Source organism: Anomaloglossus baeobatrachus, chromosome 3 (genome assembly GCF_048569485.1).
Source record: "Anomaloglossus baeobatrachus isolate aAnoBae1 chromosome 3, aAnoBae1.hap1, whole genome shotgun sequence".
NCBI classification, from domain to species: Eukaryota; Metazoa; Chordata; class Amphibia; order Anura; family Aromobatidae; genus Anomaloglossus; species Anomaloglossus baeobatrachus.
In genome coordinates, this window is record NC_134355.1 from 477,255,382 (window position 1) to 477,281,310 (window position 25,929).

Sequence of the window (25,929 nt, forward strand, 5' to 3'; positions counted from 1 at the left end):
CCATGTCATTTGAGCACTCTTCTGAGACTTTTGTGAGATTTTTAGGGTTTCTCCATGCTGCCGGGGGGTCATTTCACAAAAATACTCGGGTCTCCCATAGGATAACATTGGGCTCGTTGCTCGGCCCGAGTACACGAGTATCTTGGGAGGCTCGGCCCGAGCTTCGAGCACCCGAGCTTTTTAGTACTCGCTCATCACTATTACTAATCCATTATACTAGCAAACACTAAGTAAACTTAGTGGCATCCTAAAAGTGGCAGTTGGACTTCCATTAGCGTCCCACTAGTGCAAAGCTATTTGCAGCACCTCTGCATTGCACACTCAAACTCATTGTTACTAAGCCATTATACTAGCAAACTATGCTGCCAGTTTAAGGGCCATAGTTGCATTGTCAGGGATAATTATTGTTTTTTATTCTGCTGTTAATAAAGCTAGACCACCGCTGCAATCTACACCACCTCTCAATTTTTACTACCACATTTTAAGTGCACAATCTTGTCGCAATCAAAATGTGTGGCAAAATGACAGATGCTGGTGGAAAGGGGAACAGGCGTGTTGGAAAAGGAAAAAAAGGGTTTGTCCATGGGGAAGGTGGCAAAGCTCCATTAACATCTGCTGAAGATAGACCACCTTCCAGCAAAAGTAAGATGTCTACTACTTGCCGTGGACAATCCGATGTGCTCCCTTTTTTACGGACACGAACAACTGGAACAAAGGTAGATGATGGCCAAAAAAGGAAAATGCTTGAATGGATCTCAAGTGGTCCAACAAGTGCCCTCTCCGCCACCTCAACTACCGCATCCAAAAAACACCAGTCCTCTGAGTTGTCAGCCCAAGCACACTTGCTTTCTCCCAGCTCTGAAGTCTCCATTTGCCTTGCACAGTATGGTGGAACTGAGATGGCTGAGTCTGCAGAGCTGTTCAGTCACACTATAGCCTTGGAATCAGAGGTCTGCTCCCAAGCTACAGTGAGTACAGACCAGGAAATGGTCTGCAGTGATGCCCAGAACCTTTGTGACTCTGATTCAGGCCGTGAGGACAAGTTTCTGAGCATAATGTTGACCCTTTTTCACAAACTGTAACACCTGTTGTTATAGACAATGGGGAACATATTGATGACGATGAGACGCAGATACCAGATTGGGATGACAACTTAAATATTCTGTCAGGGCAAGAAAAGGCTCGGTCTGAGCGTGAGGGGAGTGCAAACACAACAATTGATGAGGAAGTTCTAGATCCGACCTACTGTCACCCACAGTCAGGCACTCGAGGAGGTCAACAGAGGCGGTGGAGATGGATGCAACCGGTGACTAAGTTACCTTGTGCCTTCCTGGACAGAGTCGGAGCACTGGTAGCACGTCTACAACTGCATCCTCAGCCACCACTCTGCCTCTGAGCACTAGTCGGGGTGGATCAGCAGGTCGCATGCCCTCTAAGCCTTGCCTAGCCTGGTCCTTTTTTGACATAGCAAAAGATCGCCCAAATTATGTGATCTGTAAAATTTGTCGTGATTCTGTTAGTAGAGGGCAAAACCTCAACAGTTTGACAACTTCTTCCATGAATCGTCACATGAATAAATATCATATGTCCCGGTGGGAAGCTCACCGTGCTGCAATGCGGCCTAGCGGAGCGAACCATCCACCGCCTGCCCCTTCCAGGGCATCCGTGTGCTCTTTATCTTCTAGGACTGCGGGGACAGCTGTCACGCCTGGTTTTCCACGCACAACTTCCACCACTGTAACTGCAACAGGCAGTTTGCTTGGTAGGTCGTCATTTGGTTAGGAAGGGGAAACAAGTGAGTGTGTACAGCTCTCTCAGTCATCTATAGCACAAACGTTGGATGAAGGCAACATCATGTCTACGCCTGCACTTTCCTCACAAACCTGCATTTTTCCAGGGACACCCTACTCAACACCGTTTACACACAGCAGCCAGATCTCTGTCCCTCAGATGTGGACAAATAAAAGGCCATTTCCTGTGACCCATGACAAAGCTAAGAGGTTGACTTTATCCCTCTGTTAGCTCTTGGCTACCGAAATGCTGCTTTTCCGCCTGGTGGACACACAGGTTTTTAGAGACCTTATGTCTGTCGCTTTGCCCCAGTACCAGATGCCCAGTCGCCACGACTTCTCTAAGAAAGGTGTGCCTGCGCTACACCAGCATGTCGCACACAACATCACCGCTTCCTTGAGAAACTCTGTGTGTGAACGGGTGCATTTCACCACCGATACTTGGACCAGTAAGCATGGACAGGGACGTTACATGTCGCTGACTGGGCACTGGGTAACTATGGTGATAGATGGTGAAGTCTTGCTGTCCCCACGACTTGTGTGTCAATCCTCTGTCTGTCCAAGTTCCGCCACTGCTTCTGCCTCCTCCACCTCATCTGGGTCCACCACCTCCGCCCCAAGCCTGCCTGGTCAGACCACCAGCGTTCTAACTGCGCAGAAGGAATCACGCACCCCTCATTACTATGCTGGCAGCAGTGCGCAATGGCATCAGGCGATCTTTAGCTTGAAATGTCTTGGAAATAAGAGTCACACAGCGGCTGAGTTGTGGGCAGCTCTGGAGACTGTTTTTAATAATTGGTTGTTTCCACTCAACCTGCAGCCTGGTAAGGCAGTGTGTGACAATTCTGCAAACCTGGGTGCGGCCCTTCGCCTGGGCAAGGTGACACACGTGCCTTGTATGGCTCACGTGTTGAACCTTGTTGTCCAGCAATTTTTAACACACTATCCCGGCCTAGATGGCCTTCTGAACAGGGCACGAAAACTGTCTTCTCACTTCCGCCGTTCAACCACCGCTGCTGAGTGACTTGCATCGCTCCAGAAGTCTTTCGGCCTGCCGGTTCATCACCTGAAATGCGATGTGCCGACACGCTGGAATTCGACTCTCCACATGTTACAGCGACTGTGGCAGTACCATCGAGCCCTGGTGCAATACGTCATGACGTATAGCCTGGGCCAACGAGATGCAGAGGTGGGGCAGATCACCCTGATGGAGTGGTCTCAGATAAAGGACCTATGCACCCTTCTGCACAATTTCGACATGGCGACGAATATGTTTAGCGCTGACAATGCCATTATCAGCATGACAATTCCAGTCATTTACATGCTGGAGCACACGCTAAACACTATTCGGACTCAGGGGGTGGGACAACAGGAAGGGGAGGAACTACAGGAGGATTCATATGCGCAAGAGACAACAACATCAACAAGGTCCAGACGTTCATCATCACCAACGCGGCAGGCATGGGACCATGGGGGACAAGGATCAACAAGGGCGCATGGTAGCAGGCGAAATGTTGAGGAAGGTGCAGGAGAACATGAAGAAATGGAGGACGAACTGTCCATGGACATGGAAGACTCAGCGGATGAGGGAGACCTTGGTCAAATTTCAGTTGAAAGAGGTTGGGGGGAGATGTCAGAGGAAGAAAGAACGGTTAGCACCTCTATGCCACAAACACAGCGCGGACTTGATCCGCATGGCTGCGCAAGACACATGAGTGCCTTCTTGCTGCACTACATCCAACATGACCCTCGTATTGCCAAAATTAGAAGTGATGATGACTACTGGCTTGCCACACTATTAGATCCCGGTACAAGCCCAAATTTTGGGACATAATTCCAGCAATAGAAAGGGACGCACGTATGCAGGAGTATCAGCAGAAGCTGTTACTCGATTTTAGCTCGGCTTTTCCACCAAACAATCGTGCAGGTGCAGGGAGTGAATCTCCCAGTTGTAACTTGACAAACATGGGACGGTCTCGTCATCTTCAACAGTCTACCCGTACCAGTAGCACCGTATCTGGTGCTGGTAACAGCAATTTTATGGAATCTTTTCATAATTTTTTTAGACCCTCCTTTGCAAGGCCACCAGAGACAACAAGTCTGACACATAGTCAACGGCTGCAGAGGATGATACAGGAGTATCTCCAAATGAACATCGATGCCATTACTTTGCAAATGGAGCCTTGCTCATTTTGGGCTTCAAATCTTGAAAAATAGCCAGAGCTCTCCACTTACGCCTTGGAGATTTTGTCGTGTCCAGCTGCCAGCGTTGTCTCTGAACGTGTCTTCAGTGCTGCTGGGTGTGTGCTGACAGATAAGCGCACGCGTCTGTCCAGTGACAATGTGGACAGACTAACGTTTATCAAAATGAACAAATCATGGATCCACAAGGAATTTACTACCCCTGTGTCATCCTGGGGAGAGTAAATGCTTGTGGATTTGGAATGTGCTTGATGCAAATGTACCTGTGAAGTGTACAACTGGGGCACAACTGCTGCCACTGAAGGGGTGGGTGTCTGTGTGGCCCAATTTTTGGAAAAAAGAGAGACTCTGCTTGGAGTAACCCTTGCTTACAGTGTTTCTAAAAATGATCCAAGATGAACAGATCTGGGATCAGGAAAGACTTAACTACCTACCCCGGTGTCATCCTGAGGACGGTGAAGGATGGCGTATTTTTTAATGTGCTTGATGCAAATCTAGCTGTGAAGTGTACAACTAGGTCACAAGTGCTGCCACTGATGGGGTGTCTGTGTGGCCCAATTTTTGGAAAAAAGGGAGACTCCGCTTGGAGTAACCCTTGCTTGCTGTTTATTGTTAAAAGGAGCCAAGATGAACAAAGCTGGGATCAGGAAAGACTTAGCTACCTACCCCGGTGTCATCCTGGGGACAGTTAAGGATGGCGTATTTTTGAATGTGCTTGATGCAAATGTACCTGTGAAGTGTACAACTGGGGCACAAGTGCTGCCACTGAAGGGGTGGGTGTGTGTGTGGCCCAATTTTTAGAAAAAAGGGAGACTCCGCTTGGAGTCACCTTGCGGTGTTTTACATGATTTTAGAAGGGTGTGTCATGCCTATATCTGTGTCTCCTCCTCTTTTTCCTTGTCCAGCTCTTTTGTTTTCGCATGAGTGTATGTCCTTGTCACTTTCCCATGTGTTTGTGTTGTGTTGTGAGTTGTTTGTCACCTTTTGGACACCTTTGAGGGTGTTTTCTAGGTGTTTTTATGGTGTTTGTGATTGCCTCCCATTGTTTCCTATGCGGTTCGAGCGGTTCGCCGAACCAGTTCACCGAGCCGAACTTGAACGGGACCTCCGTTCGGCGAACCGAACTAGAGCCGAACCACGACCGGTTCGCTCATTTCTACTCAAGAGCTATGAAAATGTTACATGGCAAATTTGCACTCCAAAAGTCAAATCTGCTCCTTCCCTACAGAGTGCAGTCAAATGCCCAAACAGTGGATTCTGACCACTTATGTAATTTCTCCCAAATGCAACAATAATTCATATTAACACCTTCACAAGCATGGACGAAGCTGTACGTCCTTGGCCATGTCTCATAAGCGGACATGTGCAGTTAACAGGCGCTTATGGATCTCTGATCCACCTGTGTCTGTTAACCCCTTAGATCACACTGTCAAACTCTGACAGCGCTATCTGCTAGCTGTTTCCCACCGCCATTCGTGGCCCCATGACATGATCACGTGGCGCCAATTGGTTAGCATTGCAGTCTGGTGTCAGATGTTGACCCCTGTTGCTACCATTATGTGTTTAGCAGAGCACCGACACTCACAGTAAGGCCTCCTTCACACGTCCGTGAAACACGTGCGTGTTTGGTCCGTTTCCGTATGTACCGGAGACACGGACAAACATGGACCAATGTTAATCTATGTTTGCAGGCACACGTGCGTTATTTCATAATGTCCGTGTGTCCGTGTCCGTGATCCGCATGTGTTTCCGTTTTGCACGGAAGCATGTCCGCTTTCTGCACGGAACACGCACACGTGGACACCATGAAAGTAAATGGTTATGTGCGCACAATACGTGACACGGATGCATCTCTGTATGCTCCGTGTACGTTTTGTGCTTTTTTCCAATGATGTCGGTCATTCTTTCTTTTCCTGTCTATATCGGTCAATCTCCCTCAGTCCGTCGGTCTGTCTCTCTGTCTTGTCTGTTTCTCTCTCTGTCTTGTCTGTCCCTCTCTCACAGTCTGTCGGTCAGTCTCCCCCCTCTCTCATACTTACCGTTCCCCGATCACCGGCGCGGCGCTGCACGGTTGTTCACTAAACTCCGGCGGCTTTTCCTCATTTGAAAAAGCCAGCCGCTCATTAAACAATCTCATATTCCTTGTTTTCCCCCGCCCACCGGTGCCTATGATTGGTTGAAGTTAGACACGCCCCCACGCTGATTGACAGCTGTCTCACTGCAACCAATCACAGCCAAGGGACTATACTGTGCTGTTAAAAAAATAAATAAATAATTTAAAAAAAACGACGTGCGGTCCCCCCCATTTTGATACCAGCCAGGGTAAAGTCACACGGCTGAAGCCTGGTATTCTCAGGTGGGGAGCTGCACGTTATGGGGAGCCCCCCAGCCTAACAATATCAGCCAGCAGCCACCCAGAATGGCCGCAACCATTAGATGCGACTGTTCTGGGACTCTACCCGGCTCTTCCCGATTGGCCCTGGTTAATTGGCAATCGAGGTAATAAGGAGTTAATGGCAGCCCACAGCTGCCACTAAATCCTAGATTAATCATGTCAGGCGTCTCCCCAAGATACCTTCCATGATTAATCCGCAGGTTACAGTTAAAAAACAGACACACCCGAAAAATTCTTTATTAGAAATAAAAAAACACTAACAAATTCCCTCGTCACCAATTTATTTATTTTAGTGTTTTTTATTTCTAATAAAGGATTTTTCGTGTGTGTCTATTTTTTAGAATACCAGCCTTCAGCCGTGTGACTTTACCCTGGCTGATATCAAAATGGGGGGGGCGCACGTCATTTTTTTAAATTTATTTATTTTTTTAACAGCACAGTATAGTCCCACCCCCGGCGGCTGTGATTGGTTGCAGTGAGACAGCTGTCAATCAGCGTGGGGGCGTGTCTAACTGCAACCAATCATAGGCGCCGGTGGGCGGGGAAAGCAGGGAATACGAGATTGTTTAATGAGCGCCCGGCTGTTTCAAAAGAGGAAAAGCCGCCGGAATTTAGAGAACAGCCGTGCAGCGCCGCGCTGGTGATCGGGAAACGGTAAGTATGCGAGAGGGGTAATCCATTCAGTCACTCTGGTGATTAGCGGTCACCGGTGAGTCCTTCACGGGTGACCGCTAATCTGGACGCGACACAGACAGAGCCGCGGTATGACAATGAAGTCGGGTGAATTTCACCCCAGTTCATTCTCTACATGCGACTCTGTCTGCTGTCAGCGGGTATGTATCTACGACATTGTGCATTACAAACACGCATAAATTCACACAGACAACACATACACATGTCAGTTATTTCTCTCACGCATAAACGGACAACCAACAGCAAACACGGCTAGCATACGGCATTCACACAGATGACACATGGACACAAAAAAAGGACACAAAAACGGAAAACGCACCCGAAAAACGGACGTAACACACATGCGTGTTTTTTCACGGACGTGTGAAGGGGGCCTAACACAGAATTTTTCCTGATCAGAGAGGTACTGAAGCATTGCTCTAATCAAGAGAAGCAATCGGAGTGTGCAGCCATAAAGGTGACTAGTAAAATGAATAAAAAATGTAAAAAAATGTTTTAAAAGATATGAAAAAATACCCATAAAAATTCAAATCATTTTTTTTTCCCCATTGAAAATAAAACAATAACAATTTAAAAAAATACATATAAATTTGTTACCACCGCATTTATGAATGCATGATCTATCAAAATATGACATCAATTCATTTTTAATCGATATGCGATGTAGCAAGAAAAAAATTCCAAATGCCAAAATTACGTTTTTTTGGTTGCTGCAACATTGCATTAAAATGCAATACAGGCGAACAAAACATCACATATATGCAAAAATAGTATAATTATAATTAAAAATGTCAGCTCCCGAAAAATGAGAATGCTATGAGTAGAGTTGAGCGAGGGTTCGTGGTTCGTGGTTCTCCAGTTCGCGGTTCGAGTGATTTTGGGGGGTGTTCTAAATAGAACTCGAACTCGAGCTTTTTGCTAAAAGTTCGGCAGCTCGAGTTACGTTCGAGAACGGTTCTATCAGCAAAAGCATGGCTTTTTACAGCTACAGTGTGCAGGGAGCCATCGCTGGCAGCCTGCGGTAAGCTGGTAACCAAGATAAATATCGAGTATCCAAGCAAAGCTTTGGTTAGTAACCTGATATTTACCCTGGTTACGTGTGCAAAGAGCCAACACTTCCCCGCTCGGCTCTGCCCTCCTCCTGCACTTGGCATGTACACAAACACACACAGACACACTCACACTCACCTGTCCCCAGCCATGCAGTCCCCGGCACTGACGTCTTCAACGCCACATGGCCCCGCTAGGCTCCACCCACTTCGCACTCCACCGCTCGCACACATGGCCCCGCTAGGCTCCAATCACTTTGCACTCCGCCGCCCACACACATGGCCTCGCTAGGCTCCAACCTCTTTGCACTCCGCCACCCGCACACATGACCCCTCTTGGCTCCACCCACCTGGCACTCTGCACACATTACCCCGCTTGGCTCCACCCACCTGGAACTCTGTACACATTACACCACTTGGTTCCACCCACCTGGTACACCGCACACATTACCCCGCTTGGCTCCACCCACCTGGTACGCCGCACACATTACCCCGCTTGGCTCCACCTACCTGGTACTCCACACACATTACCCCGCTTGGCTCCGCCCACCTCACACTCCACACGCATTACCCCGCTAGGCTCGGCCCACTGCACACATTACCCCACTTAGCTCCTCCCACCTGGTACTCCGCACACATTACCCCGCTTGGCTCCACTCACCTGGAACTCTGCACACATAACCCCGCTTGGCACCACCAACCTGGCACTCTGCACACATTACCCCGCTTGGCTCCACCCACCTGGCACTCTGCACACATTACCCCGCTTGGCTCCACCCACCTGGCACTCTGCACACATTACTCCGCTTGGCTCCACCCACCTGGCACTCTGCACACATTACCCCGCTTTGCTCCACCCACCTGGCACTCTGCACACATTACCCCGCTTGGCTCCACCCACCTGGCACTCTGCACACACTACCCCGTTTGGCTCCACCCACCTGGCACTCTGCACATATTACCTTTCTTGGCTCCACCCACCTGGCACTATGCACACATTGCCCTGCTTGGCTCCACCCACCTGGAACTCTGCACACATTACCCCGCTTGGCTCCACCCACCTGGCACTCTGCACACATTACCCCACTTGGTTCCACCCACCTGGCACTCTGCACACATTACCCTGCTTGGCTCCACCCACCTGGCACTCTGCACACATTACCCCGCTTAGCTCCACCCACCTGGCACTCTGCACACATTACCCTGCTTGGCTCCACCCACCTCACACTCTGCACACATTACCCCGCTTGGCTCCACCCACCTGGCACTCTGCACACATTACCCTGCTTGGCTCCACCCACCTGGCACTCTGCACACATTACCCCGCTTAGCTCCACCCACCTGGCACTCTGCACACATTACCCTGCTTGGCTCCACCCACCTCACACTCTGCACACATTACCCCGCTTGGCTCCACCCACCTGGCACTCCACACACATTACCCAGCTTGGCTCCACCCACCTGGCACTCTGCACACATTACCTCGCTTAGTTCCACCCACCTGGCACTCTGCACACATTACCCCGCTTGGTTCCGCCCACCTCACAGTCCGCACACATTACCCCACTAGGCTCTGCCCACCTTACACTCCGCACACATTACCCCACTCGGCTCCGCCCACCTCACACTCCGCACACATTACACCACTAAGCTCCACCCACCTGGCACTCTGCACACATTACCCCGCTTAGCTCCACCCACCACGCACTCCGCACACATTACCCCGCTTAGCTCCACCCACATCGCAGTACGCACACATTACTCTGCTCGACTTACCTGCGGTGATGAAGTCCCGCCCTCCCGACCTCAGCACTGTCACTGTCCTCCATGGCTGCGGCTTCACATCTCTCACTGCGGCCCGAGACTTTCATTAGCGGTGACATCACAGGCTCTCGCGATACTTGACTGTGAAGGCGGCGGTCATTGAAGTCAGTGACAGGTCTGCTATCAGCAGTGCAGGAGATCGTCACCGCAGGTAATGTACCTCGCTCCTGACAGCAGCACTTGTCATGCCCCTTGTCTGTTTATATATTTTTTATTTTTTTTTGAAAGAAATAAAGTATTTTTAAGGAAGTTTGGCATCATATATATTCTTGTGTAAGGATATAAGTGCTATTATCAGTTGATAAGATGCAAACCTGATTACATCAGTGCAAAAAATTTGGAATGTGTGGCTAAGTGACCTGGGCTGACCTATTGATGTTATCTTAGCTCACTGCATTGCTCTCCCAGCCAATGGGCAACATCCTGCTCTTCATTGACTGGGACACTGACTTCGGTATGGATCGTCATGGGAACCACTTGGATTACAGCAGACCTGGATTTGTTTTTCTTTCTAATAAATTAGTGAAAGACGGAATGTGTTGAGGAGTGTTTTTTCACATAAAAATGTGTTTGTCGTATATTTTTTTTTTTATTACTGACTGGGTTGGTGCTGTCGGGTATCTGATAGATGCCTGACCTCACCAACCCCGGGGCTTGATGCAAGGTGACATTACACATCTGGTATTAACCCCATATATTACCCCATTTGCCACCGCACCAGGGTAACGGGATGAGCTGGGACGAACCAAAAGGATTGGCGCCTCTAATGGATGCGCCACTTCTGTGGTGGCTGTGGTCTGCTATTTTTAGGCTAGGGAATGTCCAATAACCATGGACCTCCCTAGTCTGAGAATATCAGACCCCAGCTGTCTGCTTTACCTTGGCTGGTAATCCAATTTTGGGGGGACCCCCACGTGTTTTTTTTAAATTATTTATTTAATTTCAAACAACAGCGTGGGGTGCCCTCAGTTTTGGATTACCAGCCAAAGTGAAGCTGCCAGCTGTGGTGTGCAGGCTGCAGCCGTCTGCTTTACCCTAGCTGGCTACAAAAATACGGGGAACCTTTAAAATGTATTTTTTTTTTGTAAATACAAGGCTAAGCACCCCTTAGTGCCACATAAAAGGCACCAAAGGGTGCAAAATTACAAAATGCAGGAGAGTGGGACATGATGTGTCTTTCTGCCATTATAATGACAGAAAAGACTGATATGAAGTGTACAAGCACTAGAGTTGAGCGCGGTTCATGGTTCTCCAGTTTGCGGATCGAGTGATTTTGGGGGCTGTTCTAGATCGAACTAGAACGCAAGCTTTTTGCTAATAGCTAGATAGTTCTAGCTACGTTCGAGAACGGTTCTAGCAGCAAAAAGCCAAGCTAATTACTAGCTGGCTTTTCGCTGTAATAGTGTAAGTCACTCTGTGACTCACACTGTTATGAAATTTGAGCGTATAGTGTGTGGAGACTGCGCATTCAGATCACCGCTGCTGGGATAATGGCGATCGCCAGCATGTCAGCCAATCCCAGGAACAGCTAAGTGGACTTTTAGCCAGAGAAGCAACGGCATGTGTGATAGGATGTCCATGTCACATGTCCCTGCATTATAAATACGGGCATCTGCTCGTCTGGACGCCATTATCTGCCTTCTGCGTCTGGGTGTCAGTCACCGCAGGCGCAGCTCCTGTCTCTGATACTGCTGTGCTGATACTGCGCTATACAGAATAGGGATAGAGGTTTCTTTCAGCCCTTGTAAGGGCTAATAACAGCAGGCTCAGAGCCATAGGTGACAGTCAGGTCCGTGGAAAGAGGTTTTAACAGCTACAGATAAGAACGTCTGTGTAGCTAAGGTCAGGGAGTTCCTTGCTGCATTTCACCATTAGGAGGGATAGAAAGTGAGGCTTCCTTTCCTCTACACTGACCCAAAACCCGGCCACTGTACCCTCCTGCCCTTTGCACACTCAAGCTCATTGTTACTAAGCCATTATACTAGCAAACACTGAGGAAACTTAGTGGCATCCTAAAAGTGGCTGTTGGACTTCAATTAGTGTCCCACTAGTGCAAATCTATTTGCAGCACCTCTGCATTGCACACTCAAGCTCATTGTTACTAAAACATTATACTAGCAAACACTGCGGAAACTTAGTGGCATCCTTAAAGTGACTGTTGGACTTCCATTAGTGTCCCACTAGTGCAAATCTGTTTGCAGCACCTCTGCATTGCACACTCAACCTCATTGTTACTAAGCCATTATACTAGCAAACACTGAGGAAACTTAGTGGCATCCTAAAAGTGGCTGTTGGAATTCATTATTGTCCCACTGGTGCAAGATATTTGCGGCATCTCTGCAATGCACACTGAAACTCATTTTTACTAAACCATTATACTAACAAACACTGAGGAAACTTAGTGGCATTCTAAAAGTGGCTGTTGGACTTCATTATTGTCCCACAGGTGCAAAGATATTTGCGGCACCTCTGCATTGCACACTCAACCTCATTGTTACTAAGCCATTATACTAGCAAACACTGAGGAAACTTAGTGGCATCCTAAACGTGGCTGTTGGACTTCCATTAGTGTCCCACTAGTGCAAATCTATTTGCAGCACCTCTGCATTGCACACTCAAGCTCATTGTTACTAAGCCATTATACTAGCAAACACTGACGAAACTTAGTGGCATCCTAAAAGTGGCTGTTGGACTTCCATTAGTGTCCCACTAGTGCAAATCTAATTGCAGCACCTCTGCAATACACACTCAAACTCATTTTTACTAAGCTTCTATACTAGCAAACACTGAGGAAACTTAGTGGCATCCTAAAAGTGGCTGTTGGACTTCATTATTGTCCCACTGGTGCAAGATATTTGCGGCACCTCTGCATTGCACACTGAAACTCATTTTTACTAAGCCGTTATACTAGCAAACACTGAGGAAACTTTATGGCATCCTAAAAGTGGCTGTTGGACTTCCATTAGTGCCCCACTAGTGCAAATCTATTTGCAGCACCTCTGCATTGCACACTCAAGCTCATTGTTACTAAGCCGTTATACTAGCAAGCACTGAGGAAACTTAGTGGCAACCTAAAAGTGGCTGTTGGACTTCATTATTGTCCCACTGCTGCAAATCTATTTGCAGCACCACTGCATTGCACACTCAAACTCATTTTTACAAAGCTATTATCTAGCAAACACTGAGGAAACTTAGTGGCATCCTAAAAGTGGCTGTTGGACTTCATTATTGTCCCACTGGTGCAAAGATATTTGCGTCACCTCTGCATTGCACACTAAAACTCATTTTTACTAAGCTATGATACTAGCAAACACTGAAGAAACTTAGTGGCATCCTAAAAGTGGCTGTTGGACTTCATTATTGTCCCACTGGTGCAAAGATATTTGCAGCACCTCTGCATTGCACACTCAAGCTCATTGTTACTAAGCCATTCTAATAGCAAACTGTGCTGCCAGTTTGAGGGCCGTAGTTACATTGTCAAGGATAGTTATTGTTGTTAATTCTGCTGTCAATAAAGCTAGACCAGAGCTGCAATCTACACCACCTCTCAATTTTTACTACCACATTTTAAGTGCACAATATTGTTGTAATCAAAATGAGTGGCAAAATGACAGATGCTGGTGGAAAGGGGAACAGGCATGTTGGAAAAGGAAAAAAAGGGTTTGTCCGTGGGGAAAGTGGCAAAGCTCCATTAACATCTGCTGAAGATAGACCATCTTCCAGCAAAAGTAAGATGTCTACTACTTACCGTGGACAATCCGATGTGCTCCCTTTTTTGCGGACACAAACAACTGGAACAAAGGGAGATGATGGCCAAAAAAAGAAAATGCTTGAATCGATCTCAAGTGGTCCAACAAGTGCCCTCTTCGCCACCTCAACTACCGCTTTCAAAAAAGACCAGTCCTCTGAGTTGTCATCCCATTCACTCTTGCTTTCTCCCAGCTCTCAAGTCTCCATCCGCCATGCACAGTATGGTGGAACAGAGATGGCTGAGTCTGCAGAGCTGTTCAGTCACACTATAGCCCGGGAATCAGAGGTCTGCTCCCAAGCTACAGTGAGTGCAGACCAGTAAATGGTCTGCAGTGATGCCCGGAACCTTTGTGACTCAGATTCAGGCCGTGATGACCAAGATTCATGAGCATAATGTTGACCCTTATTCACAAACTGAAACACCTGTTGTAATAGACAATGAGGAACATACTGATGATGATGAGACACAGATACCAGATTGGGATGACAACATAAATATTCTGTCAGGGCAAAAAAAGGCTCGGTCTGAGGGTGAGGGGAGTGCAAACACAACAATTGATGAGGAACTTCTAGATCCCACCTACTGTCAACCCACAGTCAGGCACTCGAGGAGGTCAACAGAGGCGGTGGAGGAGGATGCTACTGACGACGAAGTTACCTTGCGCCTTCCTGGACAGAGGAGGAATACTGGTAGCATGTCTACAACTGCATCCTCAGCCACTACTCGGCCTCTGAGCACTAGTCGGGGTGGCTCAGCAGGTCGCATGCCTTCTAAGCCTTGCCTAGCCTGGTCCTTTTTTGACATAGCAAAAGATCGCCCAAAATCATGTGATATGTAAAATTTGTCGTGATTCTGTGAGTAAAGGGCAAAACCTCTGCAGTTTGATAACGTCTTCCATGAATCATCACAAGAATAAATATCATATGTCCCAGTGGGAAGCTCACCGTGCTGCAATGCGGCCTAGCGGAGCGGACCATCCACCGCCTGCCCCTTCCAGTGCATCCGCGCGCTCTTCATCTTCTAGGACTGTGGGGACAGCTATCACACCTGGTTTTCCACGCACAACTTCCACCACTGTAACCGCAACAGGCAGTTTGCTTGGTAGGTCGTCAGTGGGTTTGGAAGGGGAAACAAGTGCGTGTGTGCAGCTCTCTCAGACATCGATACCACCAACGTTGGATGAAGGCAACATCATGTCTAAGCCTGCACTTTCCTCACAATCCTGCTTTTTTCCAGGGACACCCTACTCACCACCATCTCCACACAGCAACCAGATCTCTGTCCCTCAGATGTGGACAAATAAAAGGCCATTTCCTGCGACCCATGACAAAGCTAAGAGGTTGACTTTATCCCTCTGTAAGCTCTTGGCTACCGAAATGCTTCCTATCCGCCTGGTGGACACACAGGATTTTAGAGACCTTATATCTGTCGCTGTGCCCCAGTACCAGATGCCCAGTCGCCACTACTTCTCTAAGAAAGGTGTGCCTGCGCTACACTAGCATATCGCACACAACATCACCGCTTCCTTGAGAAACTCTGTGTGTGAACGGGTGCATTTCACCACCAATACTTGGACCAGTAAGAATGGACAGGTACGTTACATGTCACTGACTGGGCACTGGGTAACTATGGTGATAGATGGTGAAGGGTCTGCTGCACAAGTCTTGCCGCTTCCACGACTTGTGTATCAATCCTCTGTCTGTTCAAGTTCCTCCACTGCTTCTGCCTCCTCCACCTCGTCTGGGTCCTCCACCTCCGCTCCAAGCCTGCCTGGTCAGGCCACCAGCGTTCTAACTGCTCAGAAGGAATCACTTACCCCTCATTACTATGCTGGCAGAAGAGCGCAACGGCATCAGGCGATCTTTAGCTTGAAATGTCTTGGAAATAAGAGTCACACAGCGGCTGAGTTGTGGGCAGCTCTGGAGACTGAGTTTGGTAAATGGTTGTCTCCACTCAACCTGCAGCCTGGTAAGGCAGTGTGCGACAATGCTGCAAACCTGGGTGCGGCCCTTCACCTGGGCAAGGTGGCACACGTGCCTTGTATGGCTCACGTGTTGAACCTTGTTGTCCAGCAATTTTTAACACACTATCCCGGCCTAGATGGCCTTCTGAACAGGGCACGAAAACTGTTTTCTCACTTCCGCCGTTCAACCACCGCGGCTGAGCGACTTGCATCGCTCCAGAAGTCTTTCGGCCTGCCGGTTCATCGCCTGAAATGCGATGTGCCGACACGCTGGAATTCGACTCTCCACATGTCACAGCGACTGTGGCAGCACCGTCGAGCCCTGGTCAATACGTCATGACGTATAGCCTAGGCTAATGAATTGCAGAGGTGGGGTAGATCTCCCTGATGGAGTGGTCTCAGACCAAGGACCTATGCACCCTTCTGCACAGTTTCGACATGGCGATGAATATGTTTAGCGCTGACAATGCCATTATCAGCATGACAATTCTAGTCATTTACATGCTGGAGCACACGCTAAACACTATTCGGACTCAGGGGGTGGGACAACAGGAAGGGGAGGAACTACAGGAGGATTCATATGCGCAAGTGACAACAACATCACCAAGGTCCAGACGTTCATCATCACCAAGGCGGCAGGCATGGGACCATGGGGGACAGGGATCAACAAGGGCGCATGGTAGCAGGCGAAATGTTGAGGAAGGTGCAGGAGAACATGAAGAAATGGAGGACGAACTGTCCATGGACATGGAAGACTCAGCAGGTGAGGGAGACCTTGGTCAAATTTCAGTGGAAAGAGGTTGGGGGGAGATGTCAGAGGAAGAAAGAACGGTTATCACCCCTATGCCACAAACACAGCGTGGACTTGTTCCGCATGGCTGCGCAAGACACATGAGCGCCTTCTTGCTGCACTACCTCCAACATAACCCTCGTATTGTCAAAATTAGAAGTGATGATGAGTACTGGCTTGCCACACTATTAGATCCCTGGTACAAGTCCAAATTTTGTGACATAATTCCAGCCATAGAAAGCGACGCACATATGCAAGAGTATCAGCAAAAGCTATTACTCGATCTTAACTCGGCTTTTCCACCAAACAACCGTGCAGGTGCAGGGAGTGAATCTCCCAGTTGTAACTTGACAAACATGGGACGGTCTCGTCATCTTCAACAGTCTACCTGTAACAGCAGCACCGTATCTGTTGCTGGTAACAGCAATTTTATTGAATCTTTTCATAATTTTTTAGACCATCCTTTGCAAGGCTACCAGAGACAACAAGTCTGACACATAGTCAACGGCTGGAGAGGATGATACAGGAGTATCTCCAAATGACCATCGATGCCATGACTTTCCAAATAGAGCCTTGCTCATTTTGGGCTTCAAATCTTGAAAAATGGCTAGAGCTCTCCACTTACGCCTTGGAGATTTTGTCGTGTCCAGCTGCCAGCGTTGTCTCTGAACGTGTATTCAGTGCTGCTGGGTGTGTACTGACAGATAAGCGCACGCGTCTGTCCAGTTACAATGTGGACAGACTAACGTTCATCAAAATGAACAAGTCATCGATCCACAAGGAATTTACTACCCCTGTGTCATCCTGGGGAGAGTAAATGCTTATGGATATGGAATGTGCTTGATGCAAATCGAAACATCCTGTTTGCAACTAGGGCACAAGTGCTGCCACTGATGGGGTGTCTGTGTGGCCCAATTTTTGGAAAAAAGGGAGACTCCGCTTGGAGTAACCCTTGCTTGCTGTGTTTTTTAAAAGGAGCCAAGATAAACAAGTCATGGTTCAGCAAAGACTTTGCTACCTACCCTGGTGTCATCCTGGGGACGGTTAAGTATGGCATATTTTTGAATATGCTTGATGCAAATCTAGCTGTGAAATATACAACTGGGGCCAAAGTGCTGCCACTGAAAGGGTTTGTCTGTGTGGCCCAATTTTTGGAAAAAAGGGAGACTCCGCTTGGAGTCACCTTGCGGTGTTTTACATGATTTTAGAAGGGCATGCCATGCCTATATCTGTCTCATCCTCTTTTCCTTGTAACGCTGTTTTGTTTAAGCATGAGAATTTGTTCTTGTCACTTTCCCATGTGTTTGTTTTGTGTTGTGAGTTGTTTGCCACCTTTTGGACACCTTTGAGGGTGTTTTCAAGGTGTTTTTATGTGTTTGTGAATGCCTCCAATTGTGTCCTATGCGGTTCGAGCGGTTTGCCGAACTGAACTTCGAACGAGACCTCCTTTTGGCGAACCGAATCGAGCCGAACCACTACCGTTTCGCTCATCTCTAACAAGCACAAGAAAATCACCAGAGAGCTCTACGCTGTGAAAAGCAGTAGAAAATGGCACTAAAGGGAACATGTGACTGCCTCATGTAGGTTGAAGCTATGGATCCTGGGTAAATTTATGTATTTTCCCTCCTTCAGTTTTTTGGCAGTACGCCAAAAGAACGGAAGGCACACGGATGACAAACAGATGATTTACGGACCGTATACGTGTCACGCTCCCGATGCCTTGGCACCGCTCCTTACCCACTGATCCGGTCGCACCACCCCGGCACAGTTCCTTACCCACTGATCCGGTCGCACCTACACAGCACCGCTTCTTACCCACTGATCCGGTCCACATGTCCACCGGTCACGGCTGCCGCTCCCGCTCGTGCTCTCCTGTGTCCTGTCCCCAGTCTCATGTGTCTGCCTCATGCTTCTGTATAGTGTCGGGCCGTGCCCACTCACCTGGTCTTATGGGGCCAGCACTGCTGCAGCGGGATATGACTTGTGGCTGTGCTGGGTATATAAGACTGGCCTTTCCATGTGGGCGGGGCCTTATCAACGTGTTTTGTAAGCCTTGTCTTGAAAGCTAGGTGCTCAGTTTTCCCTTGTGCCATGTCCTGTGATCAATACTATTGCCTGACATTCCTACCCGGCACTTGTGCCAGATTCCTGCACTGTCTCCTGGAACTCTGAAGCCCCAGTGACTATTCTACCCGTCCCCTTTGGGATGCAGTCCCTGCCACGCTAGTGCTCTGGCTACCGTGCACCCAGGCCTCCGGTGGGGTGCACGGCCCAGTGGATCCACCACCCGGACCTAACAATACGGAACGGAAACGGATGCCACACGGATGCACCCATGAAAAAACGGACCAATTTTTGCAGACCGCAAAAACGGATCGGTCATGTGAATGTAGCCTTATTCTGATCTGCCGTTTATAAACAGCAGGCAGAAATAAATGAATAGCGCCCCCCAGCGTAAGAAAATCTCCGGGGTTTCAGGGGTAGCTGAGACCCTGGAGACCATGATTCAGGCCGGTTTTTCCGATCCCCGCTCACGTAATCACCGGTATACACCGTATACCGGTGATCACGTTACAGTAAATGACAGCGCCGGTAAAAAATTATTTATCTCCCGTCTGGCATGAGCAAACATGTCAGATGGGAGATAAATTTCCTCCCCGGTCCTCTCCGGTCCCCCGGTGTTGCCAAAGTCCCCCCCCTTCCCCCTCCCGGAAATCCAAAATTGCCGTGCGCACAGCAGCGCGCCGGCCGCATTCACCCTACTCCTCTGATTTCTGTCGCATGTGCCATGACACATGCAACAGAAAACTCCTCCCCAGGCCCTGTCAGGTCACCCCCTATAAACCCACCGGTGTTCCCCGGTGTCCCACGGCACCTGTGCAGCGTTGATGCCCCGCGGTCCCCTCCTTCACAATAGACGCTGCCGCATGCACAGAGCGGCTGTCAGCTCAGCTTCCTGTGTTCAGACACAGTGAGTGGTGGTAACCATGCATTTGTAAGCTACTGCAATGCCCTGCTCATGAGGTAAGGAACATAGTTGATCAGGAGAGCTATACTACATTTACAAATGGAGGGATTTGCTATTTCGGTTGACCTGCTGAACGACTACCAAACATGAGTCCGTTATACGCCACAAGAAAACATGTCTAAATAGCAAGCTCTGTTGTATAGTATTCATTCAGTTGGATAACTGGACTTAAAGGGGTATTCCATCTCCAAGATCCTATCCCCAATATATAGTAGGTGGAATTGCAATAGTATCAGCAAATACCAATATTTGGAAATGTAGAATAGTTCTCCTGATTAGGCATGCCCTTACCTCATGAGCAGGGCATTGCAGCTTTGGTAGCAACACTTACGACATGGACTCTGCTGCTGTGGACCCGGGGATACTGGGTGCAGATTCATTGCACCCACACTCCTCACATGGAAGGTCTGCACTCCTAGAAAATGGGGGATACATTCCCTGAGCGTGTCCCCCTATATTCTAGACGGTCCAGAGTCATCGTGGGACCCCCTTATTTTTTTTCCTTACAATAAATTGGTGAAAGAGGAAATGTTTTGGGGAGTGTTTTTTCAAATAATTTTTTTTTTGTCTTTTTTTTGTTAGTACTGACAATTTGTGATGTCGGGTATCTGATAGACGCAATGACATCACAAACTGCTGGGTTTGATGTCAGGTGACCTTACAGCTAGTATCAACCCCATTTATTACCCCGTTTGCCACTGCACCAGGGCACGGGATGAGCTGGGGTGAAGGGCCAGGATTGGCGCATCTAGTGGATGCGCCACTTCTTTGGTTCCTTCAGCCTGCTGTATTTAGGCTGTGAAGGCCAAATAACTATGGACCTTCCCACCCTGAGAATACCAGACCACAGCTGTCCGCTTTATCTTGGCTGGTGATCCAATTTGGGGGGAACCTACTTTTTTTTTGTAATTATTAATATTTTTAAAATAATTATAAAAAAAGAGCCTGGGGTGACCTCCACATTGGATCCCCAACCACAGTAAAGCTGCCAGCTGTGGTTTTCAGGCTACAGCCTTCTGCTTTACCCTAGCTGGCTATCAAAAATGGGAGGATCCAACGTCATTTTTTTTTAACTATTTTTTTAAATAAAAAAAATTAATGGGCTTCCCTGTATTTTGATTGCCAGCCAAGGTAACGCCAGGCAGATGGGGGTGGCAACCCATAGCTGTCTGCTTTAAATGCGCTGAGAATCAAAAAAATTTTTTAAAGATTTAATTTTACAGCACTTTCATGTCAGGCAATCAAAATACAGGGAAGCCCTTTTTGTTTTTAGTTATTTAAATCAATAATTAAAAAAATATATATGGGCTCCCACTGCATTTTTTCTATTGCTAGCTAAGGGTAATCCAAGCAGCTACTGGCTGCCAACCCCCCACTGCTTGGTGTTACCTTCACTGGCAATGGAAAATCCAGGGAAGCATTTTTTATTTTTTTTGCCAAAAAACTACAAAAAAATGATGTGGGCTTCGCCATATTTTTGTATGCTAGCCAGGTACAGCACGCAGGTATGGCTGCCCCCAACCCCCAGCTGCCTGTTTGTATCTGGCTGGGAACTAAAAATATAGGGAAACCCTTTTTTTAATTAATTCATGAATTTTATGAAATAATTAAAAAAAACAAAATGATGTGGGCTTCGCCCCATTTTTGTATCCAGCCGGGTACAACTAGGCAGCTGGGGATTGGAATCCGCAGCACAGGTTAGCCCGAGCTTTGTGGGTGCCTCTGCTGCGAATTGCAGTCCGCAGCCGCCCCAGAAAATGGCGCTCTCATAGAAGCGTCATCATCTGGCGCTGTATCCAACTCTTTCAGCTGCCCTGAAGCTGGGTGGCTTGCTGGGTAATCATGAGTTAATACTAGCTGTGTTTTACTAGCTAGTATTAAGCCAGAGATTCTTAACGTAAGGCAAGTTTGACCCGGCCATTAAGAATCTCCAATAAAGGGTTAAAAAAAACACCACACAGAGAAAAAATACTTTAATAGAAATAAATACACAGACACATTTAGAGACTCCATGTTTATTACTCCCTGTCAGCCCTCCACGATCTTGCTCTTCTGTCTTCTTTCTCCTTCAACACATGCAGCTCTGCTACATCAGACAGCACTGCATGTGAGAAAGGACGCTGTGCTCCGTGCAGAAATTACTCTGTGAGAGTGACCACAGGCTCCCGGCTGTAAGCGACGGGTTACCATAGCAACGCTGCTCCGATCACGTGACTCCGGTGCCGCTGCGTGTGGTAGCTACCAAGCACGTTGTTATTGCAACGGTGATCTCCGTTATTGACCGGCTGACACAGGGACAATAAGGGAACAGGGAAGCAGAATGGGGAGTCGACCGTGTGCTAGAGCATGTCGCCGGTACACGGCGATACACAAACGTGCACCGTGTACCAGAGAGATGCAATGACAGGTCCTAGCATGACGCGTCATAGTCATGTGACCAGTCTGTAGCCAATGAGATAATAGACACATGACTGGTCACATGGATATTTTGACGTCACGATAGGTCCTGCATTACTGCTGGTTACCAGGAGGACGCAGCGATTACCGATGGAAAAGCTGTGGGAGACAGAGTGCAGGACGCATCGCGGGCACCGGTAAGTGTTATGGCAATGTTTATTAACTGTATGTGTACATTTATAATGTATCTTTATGTATTTGTGATTCCCTCCCATTGTTTCCTATGGGGTTCGAGTGGTTCGCCGAACCGAACTCGAACGCAACATCCGTTCGACGAACCTAGCTTGAGCCGAACCGCGACCTGTTCGCTCATCTCTAGCTATGGGTCTCGAATTCTTTTTTGACAAAATTCTGAATCTTTTTTCACCACTTAGATAAAAGAAAAACTATACAACTTTGCATGTATGAACTGGTACTGACCAGCCTAAAAAAAAGCAGGCCGCAGCCTGTTAGAAGCCAATCCTTGCGCTTCAACCCTGCTCAGCCAGGTGCAATGGAAAATGGGGTAATATAAAATGTTGATACAAGCTGTGGTGTCAGCTGGCATCAAGCCCAGGAGTTAGTAACGTCAAGGCATCTATCAGATACCCGACATTATTAACCCACACAGAAATAAAAAAGATAAAGACAACAAAAATATATTTTATTAGCAAAAACACTCCCCAACACATTCCCTTTTCACCAATTTATTTAAAAAAAAGGTCTGTTGTAATCAATTTTGAAAGTCCCATGGCGACTCTGGACCTGCCAGAATATGGGGGACACACAAACCGCAAACATATACCCCATTTTTTGGAAGTGCAGGCACTCCATGTGAGGAGTGTGGCTGCAGCAATACTGCACTCATACTCCCCGGGTGACACTGAGTGTGAACTGCAGTAACCTCAACCTCACTACTAGCAAGAAGCTGCCTCTCTGCGCATGCCTCTGACATTTTTCTGAAGACAAGGAGAAGTAGGGGTTGTGGGGATCAGTTCTGCAGGAGGTACTGGGTTTGACTGGAGGGGACCGGAGGTGATAGGAGGTGACCTGGAGGAACCTGGGGAGGACTTTTCTGTTTCATTTGACATGTCAGATGAGACAGAAATCAGAGGAGGATGCTGGTGGCGCACACAGCACTCGAGTGCCCGCTATTTTAGATGATCGGAAAGAGGGTGATTGGGGGGACTTTGGACTGGGGGACGACATTTGTCATGTGTGATCATGCAAGGTGGGAAGTAAATCTTTTTGTTACCGGCGCTGCATTAACTTTCACATGGCCAACTGTTACATCTCGTGGCTCTCCTGAGGCAAGGACTGAGGCAGTCTCCCATTCCTTGCCTGCCACGAGCATTCCTGCTCAGCAGCGCCGAAGGTCTGCCAGACTGCGCAGTGTGCAGGAGATACCTTCTCAGAGAGGCAGCAGAAGGGTGACACCTAGTGGTTCTCCTGTTACAAGGAGTGAAGCGGTCTCCCATTCCTGGCCTGCCGCAGACTCTCCTGCTCAGCGGCCCCGAAGGTCTGCAAGGCTGTGCAATGTGCAGAGGTTTACTGCTCAGGGAAGCAGTGAGATTCCCGTTATCTCTGCACATTGTGAGACCGAGGATCCCGCCTCTATTTCCCAGAGGCAGGAGGGTGAGCATGTGCAATGCGTGGTGGGTCCTGATTCGCTCACTGACGTCACACGGCTTGATGACAAGGCTGGTGACGTGGTGAATCCTGACTGGCCAGGCTGGGACGTCGTGGACCCTGATTGGGTCAAGTCCGTCATCTCCGCCTCGCGCCCGCCCTCGGGTGGAGCTGCACCTCCTTAAAAGCTCCCCCTGCCATCATGGCGGCGCGCGACCGTCCTATGTTTGGATGTCTGGCAGCGTGCTGCCACGCCACTGCTCAGGCATTACTGTCTCTTGTGGGCTTGGCCCTTGCTGCTCCGGCAGTACCTCGTTTGCAGGCCGTGTTCCTGCCTTGCTGCTCCGGCAGTACCCCCGTCAACAGGCCGTGTTCCTGTCCCAGGTGAGCTCCTCAAGTCTCCATTGGACTCACCTGGTTATTGAAAGCACACGTGCGTGGGCACCTCTGTGCTACCCTCGTGCCATATTCTCGTGACTTCCACTGGCACACGTGCGTGGGCACCTCTGTGCTTCCCCGTGCAACAGGTACACCGAGCCGTGAGATCTGTGCCATACAACCCTCATGGGTTAGGGCAGATCGGTGTACATAGATCGTCTGTGACATTCCAGACGATCGCTAGCAGCAACCCGCTCACTCTTCACCCACCATAGCGGCAGTCCCTTACACCGCACAGTGGACCTTGACCGGCGGAAGCAGTCCATTTCCCATCTTGGCACGCTTCCCCGGGTCCCCCTCGTAACATTACGGTCGCGCGCCAAAGGTCTGGCTATGGCTGAAGAGCAGCAGCAGTTGCTGCGTTATGTGCAGCAGTTGGAGTCACGATTGGCAGCAGTGGAGCAGTCTTCCTCCGATAAGACTACTCTGACGACAGTCGCCACCCAGGCGGCTACCCAGGCTGTGCTATTGGGCGGAAGGTCTCCTCGCCTTGCGCTTCCAGAGCGCTTTAGCGGCAACAGCTCTGAGTGCCGTGGGTTTATAAACCAGGTTACCACCTACTTAGAGCTGTCCGCGACTCTTTACGCTACCGAGAAGGCGAAGGTAGCCTTCGTCCAGTCCCTGCTCACAGGGAGAGCGCTGAAGTGGTCCACGCCGCCGTTGTGGGAGCGCGGAGATCGTGTGGTGAATAACTTAGCAGCTTATCTTGGGGCCATGAGAATGGTGTTCCTCGGGCCTCAAGTCACCCACGATTCCGCGCTGCGCCTCCTACGACTTCGGCAAGGGTCTGCTTCAGTCGGGGACTTTGCTGTACACTTTAGGACACTGGCCGCAGAGCTGGACTGGCCGGATAAGGTCCTTGTCCCTGTGTTTTGGGAGGGCCTGGCAGGGTTTGTCAAAGACGCACTGGCCACACGTGAGGTGCCTGCCACTTTAGAGTCCTTGATTCAGGTTGCCTCTCGCATAGACATCCGCCAGGCGGAGCGAAGGCTCGAGGTCTCCTCAGCACCCACGTCTTCTCGGCCTAAAAAGCGTCTGACTCCCGTCTTCCATCAGACAGGTCCCCCAGCCAGTCCTGTAGGCGACTCCGTGGAGTCAATGGAGGTGTCCAAGGTGGTCTCCATTGCCCCAGATTCTCAGTCTTGTGTCATCTGCTTTTCCTGTGGGCAGAGGGGACACATAGCTACCCTATGTCCCAAACCGTCGGGAAAAGACAGCGTCTAGTTTCTATCAGAGGGGGGACTCTAGACGCTATTTCTCCTTCTAGGTTGACTATCAGCGCCCAGTTGCAGTTCGGCACTACTCTCTTCTCTGCCCTGGCTTGCTTGGACTCAGGCGCTGAAGGCAATTTCATCTCGACCTCCCTGGCAACCCGATACTCAGTTCCCCTGGTTCTGTTGCCCAAGCCACTCAGGGTCCGGGTAGTCGACGGGTCCATACTACTCGATCCTATCACCCAGATCACCATCCCTCTCAGGATGGATGTACCACCGGGACACCATGAGCAGGTGTCCTTCCTGGTGCTTCCAGGGGGGACGGATGAGATCCTACTGGGCCTTGCCTGGTTGAGACAGCATGCTCCTATACTCAACTGGGCAACAGGGGAGATCTCATCCTGGGCAGGATCCTGTAGAGAGCACCTCGTGACTACCGAACCACCCGCTACCATTAGGTCGGTTGGGTCCTCAGGGAATACTGAGGGGCCGGGTTTACCGACACCTTATGAGGCCTACAGGGATGTCTTTTCCAAAAGGGCCGCAGATACTCTTCCTCCCCACCGGCCATATGATTGCCGAATAGACCTGAAGCCAGGCTCCGAGCCCCCTAGGGGCAGAGTGTATCCGCTCTCTGCTCCAGAGACGGAGGCTATGTCCAAATATATTCAGGACAGCCTGGCGAAGGGGTTCATTCGCAAGTCTATTTCACCGGCTGGTGCAGGGT